The sequence below is a fragment of the Bubalus bubalis genome, chromosome 12 (genome assembly GCF_019923935.1).
Source record: "Bubalus bubalis isolate 160015118507 breed Murrah chromosome 12, NDDB_SH_1, whole genome shotgun sequence".
Classification (NCBI taxonomy): Eukaryota; Metazoa; Chordata; class Mammalia; order Artiodactyla; family Bovidae; genus Bubalus; species Bubalus bubalis.
The window spans coordinates 88,075,430-88,081,429 of NC_059168.1; positions in this window are offsets into that span (position 1 = coordinate 88,075,430).

Genomic DNA, 6,000 nt, shown 5'->3' on the forward strand with positions numbered 1-6,000 from the left:
GAGCAATTCATTATGTGTGGGACTTGAGATGATGTACTTCCCTCCTTTTAAAACATTACTGACATCCTTTGTGGTCCTAATTCATGGACTATTTGGAAGATCTGAGAAGTGAAGTTTACCTCTTGGATTTTTCATTACCAACAGGTGGGAATTTACAAAGGTGTGCTATGGGCTATGTGTCTGCATTCCCCCTAAATTCATGTGTTGAAGTTTTCACCTCCAGGGTGATGGTATTTGGAGTGGGGGGCCTTTGGGAGGTGATCAGATGGTGAGGTGATGTCCCCATGAATGGGCCCTTGTTCAGAAACAGGAGAGCGATGAATTCTCCCTCCACCATGTGAGGATGTAGTGAGGAGGTGGCCGTTTGCAAGTCAGGAAGAGAGCTCTCCCAAGAACCCAACAAGGCCAGTGCCCTGATCTCTTCCAGCCCCCAGAACTGGGAGAAATAAGTGTTTGTTGTTGAAGCTGCCTCATCTGTGGGATTCTGTTCCCGCAGCTGGGACTGGCCTGTAATTGTCAAAGGAGCATGGCTTGTAATTGTCAAAGCGGGCACTGTGGTCCTTGCAGGTGCTCTTAACCTCAAGTTGTAAGTGCTCAGCATTCCTGGCATCCTGCTTGAACACCCGTGTCCCCACGATCCCAGGAGGTGCTCACGGAGACCCAGGAGTTGGGTCTTGTTACCACTTTAGATTCATTTTGCTGCTGATCATCCAAGGAACAAAGGGTAGTAAAACCCTTCCCATTGTGGCAGCGGCTGCCAATTAAATCAGAAGGAAGCCCAGGGCAGGTGAAGGAGCGAAACCACTTATTCCAGTGCTGGAAGTGACATGGGCACCCGCATAGTAGGCCCGGCCCCCCCAGGACCCTGCTTCACCTGTTTCTGCCCTGATCTCTCTCCCAGCTGGACGTCATCTCCCTCAGAGACTCCCCTGGGCATTATCTGCTCCTCGCCTGGGGCACTTACAACCGTCTGCCTCCAGTGAGCTATTTCTGAACCCGCCTTATCTCGCCTCCTGGACCGCTGGTGCCTCAAGGGTTGGGATTGTCGTAACCACCTGTTATCTCCCCCGTGCTGAGCCAAGGGCCTTGCGCAAGGGTTATCATTTAGCTGAATCCTGTCCTGTGTTGTGTCGGGGAGCCCCTGGATTCCAGGGCTGGGCCTGCAGTGGCAGGCTGGCGTCCTAGGCTGGTTGGGTGAGGGGTGGGGGTGGCATCCCAGGGGGGCTGCCACTCTGGGAATTAAAGGAAGGCCCTGGGGGACGCCTTCCTGGGGGGGGCCCTTCTGAGGCACCTCTTATGATCCATCTTTGCACAGTCCACCACAGCCGAGTCAGAGGTGTGCCCTCCTCTGGGCTTCAAAGCCCTTCATTAGGACACTCACCGCATTGCCTTCTGAATGTTTTTCTGAGAGTCAGATTTCACTGCAAGGCCTGAGGGGAGCAGGGCTTCTGTGTGCCCATTCCTGTGCTGACAACTTTGCCTGTTTTAACTCACTGGATCCTCACAGCCTCCCTGTGAGAGAGGCGTTACTGTGTCTTCTACTTAAAACGTAACGGGGAAACGGAGGTACAGACCGGTCAAGGAATGTCCCCAAGCTCACACAGCCCACAAGCATGGAGGCAGCCGGGTTCCACGTCCACATGTGCAGCCACCGTGCCACACAGTCTGTCACCAACAGCGCGCGGTAGTGTCCATCTTCGTCTCCATCTCTTCACTCACAGAATGCTGGTCATTGCCGGTCTGTGGGATGAATGGGTGAGTGGGCTCCATCTTCCGGTCTTTTTTTTTTTTTAACTCCCTCTCCACCTTCCTCCATCCACGTTTCCCTTAGAAATCTCCCTGCTGCTGCTAAGTCGCTTCAGTCGTGTCCGACTCTGTGTGACCCCATAGACGGCAGCCCACCAGGCTCCCCCGTCCCTGGGATTCTCCAGGCAAGAACACTGGAGTGGGTTGTCATTTCCTTCTCCAGTGCATGATAGTGAAAAGTGAAAGTGAAGTTGCTCAGTCGTGTCCGACTCTTAGTGATCCCATGGACTGCAGCCTACCAGGCTCCTCCATCCATGGGATTTTCCAGGCAAGAGTACTGGAGTGGGGTGCCATTGAAATCTCCCTACATTTGCCTTTTTGGTCCATTTCCATAACTTAAGTGTGAAAAAATGTTCGTGAAACTCATTGCTACTTTGTTCAAACAGATGAACTCGGCTTTGTCCACAGACGTGAGCATCGCTCCCTTTGACCAGTCGCTCCGGGGATGTCACTGCTGTCTGGGCTGTTTCGAGTGGTTTCTTAGGGAACTGATGACAGAGGTGCTGGAAAAGCCATTTCCATGACTTTATGTCACTGTCTGCACAACACAAACAACATCCCAGAGATTCTCCCAAGTAGGCGTTGCTAACTAAAAGTGCTATGCTCAACATGTCACCAATGTCAGTGATTGTGAAAAATGTTGTCCTTTAAAATTCCCCTTCCCTAAATGGCTGCTGTGTTTAGCAGAGGGGTATATTTGAGTGAGCTGCATTTGCTGGAGCCGAGGGCCACCGTCTGAGTGGTTTAAACAACAGAAGCTTATTTCTCCAAGTTCTGGAAGCCGGGAATCTGAGATCAAGTTGTCTGCAGCATTGGTTTCTCCTGAGGCCTCTCTCCTTGGCTTGTCGATGGCCTGTCCTCGCTGGGGTTCAAGTGGCCTCCCCTCTGCATTGTCCTAACTTCTTCTTATAAGGACACCAGTCACATTGGGTTAGGACCACCTGTATGAACTCATTTTAACTTACTCACCTCATTAAAGACCTTCTCCCCCAATACAGTCACATTCTGAAGCCCTGGGGGTCAGGGCTTTGACATGAACATTTGCGGGGGTTGGAATTTAGCCACAACAGGTGCTGACTGAAGCTCCGGCCGCTCCCCACTCTGCATCCAGGACCCTGGACCTTGGATGAATTCCAGCCCTGATGGGTATCATTTCCTTTTTGCCAATGTAAGGAGTCAGACCATCTTACCCCGGTCTTCACAGCTTCCATGCTCTGCCACGTGATGAGCTATAAAAGCATCACGTTGGAATGAAATACTGCTTCTGTGACTCAGGCCTCACAGGGGCCTTCAGCGTTCAAGGCCACAATCCCCGTGTGGCCTGAAGTTTCTCAATATTTGACGACAAACTTTATTACCCTTTTATGTTGGCAGGCCAAACATTCCTCCTGGACTCTGCAAGGAGTCACAGCATCGTCTCCACTGGAAGCAGTGTTTTTCTGACCATTTCCCAGACTGGTCTTTCCCAGTTTGCTGGGCCCTGAGCTGGAAGCTCCAGGTCTCTCATGGGAGGAAGGAAGTGGGTGTCTGGCACCTTCCAAGCTGAACATGGGCACTTTCTTTCCAGGGAAATGCTACAGACGCGCACTGTGAAAGTTCAAAGCCTGCGTCGACATACTAGGGGATGGAAAAGATGCAACAAGGACCACAGAGCCCTTCTCCCTGTGGGTGCCCAGGGGACCCGCTTGGTCACCATATCACAGGGCTCCCTGGGAGCCCAGGGTCACTTTCTGGGTCCCAAGAGTCACCCAGGGAGGAGGTGCTTCAGCGAGCATGGAGCAGTTGCCTGCAGCCCGCTCTGTACTGAGCAGTGATGTGGGGCTCTTAATGACCACCAGTGCCCTGTCCAGTGCCCCCAGGGTGAGGATTGTGGGGGCCCAGCTGGCTCCCTTCAGTGGGGGTAGGGGGACAGGGAAGGAAGCAGGGGTCCCTGAGTAGCACCAGGTTCTCCTGTCTTGAGTGGGACACATTCTTTCTCTTCACTTCTTTCATCCCCATATTCATAATTTGCTCTCCACCTTCCGTCTCCCCACTGGTACCCACGGGTTTGTTTTCTGTATCTGTGAGTTTGTTTTCTATATACTTTCACTTGTATCTCTTCACTTCTTAGAGTCGGTCTTCAAACCCAGCTCCTGGCACTTATGCCAGATTCTTGGCCTCCTTCTCCGTGACCTTGCCCCACTGATGCCCAGGAGCACAGCTGTGATGGATAAATGAGGTCTTGTGCATACAGAGCTGGTGCCCAGTAATGGCAGCTGCCGGCTGTTTTATTTTGTGTGAGCCTCTGTGGGTCTGGGGGAGATGGGATGAGTCTGGATGTGGGGGTGACCTCTCCTGTTGGGGATGCCAGTTTAGGTACTCTTTGAGCTCAGCGCGGCCATCTTCACAGCCGACACGGATACGGCGTGTTGGAGGCACAGCCCATGGTGTGCTGTCTCTCTGAGAATCCTCTGGTCCCCTCCGTCATGCTGTGACATCAGACCTGCTACTCCTCTTTGATGTGAGGGATGCCTTGGAGAGGCGAGGCTCAGGTGAGCTATTTGTCCAAGGCCAGACAGCTCATAAGAGGATGGGGAGACTGTGGCCTGGGTCCTCTCTGCTGCCTCTCTGTGCCTCTGAAGCCCAGTGACCCGGCTCCTTTCACATTTTCAGCACTCATGACCGTCCTGGGGAAACCCTGCAGACAGCCCTGCCTGAGCTCATGTCAAACCCGGGGCCACCTCAGAAGTGGCCTGGTTTCTGTTGATCTGAGCACGCCAGCCTCTAATCAACATGGAGGCACTGCTCAGGGCTCTTAAGCTGGGCTTTATTGAGTTGTCCTCTCTTAGCACGTTGAATGTGTGCCACGTCACTTCAGTCATGTCCGACTCTCTATGACCCCATGGTCTGTAGCCCGCCGGGCTCCTCGGTCCATTCTCCCGGCAAGAATACTGGAGTGGGTTGCCATGCCCTCCTCCAGGGAATCTTTCCCACCCAGGGATCGAACCTGCGTCTCCTGCATTGCAGGCAGATTCTTTACCCCTAAGGCCACCTTGGGAAGCCCTTTCCATTCTAGTGAGGCCATTTTTGCATAATCCGCTTAAAAGAAATACGGGTTTGAAACTGAGACTGATTGTTGCCCAATCAGGCCAAATTACTGGATGCTCTGCTTGGCATATTTTCAACATTTGCAAAAGACTGGTCTCCTTCTCCTTTCATGGGAAATAATGAACTGACCACAGGATGTAAAATCTGGTTTAAGTGGAGCTGACCCAGACACAGGCCATTAAGATCAACTCTAGGTCTGCCTGGAATTCTCCTCACCCCAGTGAGAGCACGTAGGTCTTCGTGGCCTCGGGACGGGCCTTCAGGGGACAGGCGCCTCCTTTATCTGCAGTCTCTCTCTCTGGACTGCATACCACGGTTGTCATATCAGGAGGGAATTCCCTGTGTGGTTTTGTCACATAAAATCTGATTGCCCCTGAGAGGCCGTCAGGGGATTTGTACCTTGATCCTCCCCACAAAGACAGATCCCTCCCCAGGACAAAGGACAGGTAAACAGAAGCTCCAAAATGCACGTGACCTTGCAGCCGCTAGTTTAGGGCTCCTGCTGGAACAATGACAACTATGACTAGATGTGGCAGAATTATTGGGACATCAACCTGGTGGCTCAGATGGTAAAGAATCTGCCCGCAATGCAGGAGACCTGGGTTCGATCCCTGGGTCAGGAAGATCCCCTGGAGAAGGGAATGGCAACCCACTCCAGTATTCTTGCTTGGAGAATCTCAAGGACTGAGGAAGCTGGTGGGCTATAGTCCATGGGATTGCAAAGAGTCGGACATGACTGAGCGACTAACACTTTGACTTTCACTTTCAACCTCATCATAAGGAAGGCTTAGTGTTGACGAATTGATGCTTTCAAATTGTGGTGTTGGAGAAGACTCTTGAGAGTTCCTTGGACAGCAAAGACATCGGATCAGTCAATCCTAAAGAAAACCAGCCCTGAATATTCATTGGAAGTACTTATGCTGAAGCTCCAATACTTTGGCCACCTAATGCAAAGAGCTGACTCATTGGAAAAGAACTTGATCCTGGGGAAGGTTGAGGGCAGAAGGAGAAGGGGGTGACAGAGGATGAGATGGTTGGATGACATCACTGACTCAACGTACCTGAGTTTGAGCAAACTCCGGGACATGGTGAAGGACAGTAAAGCCT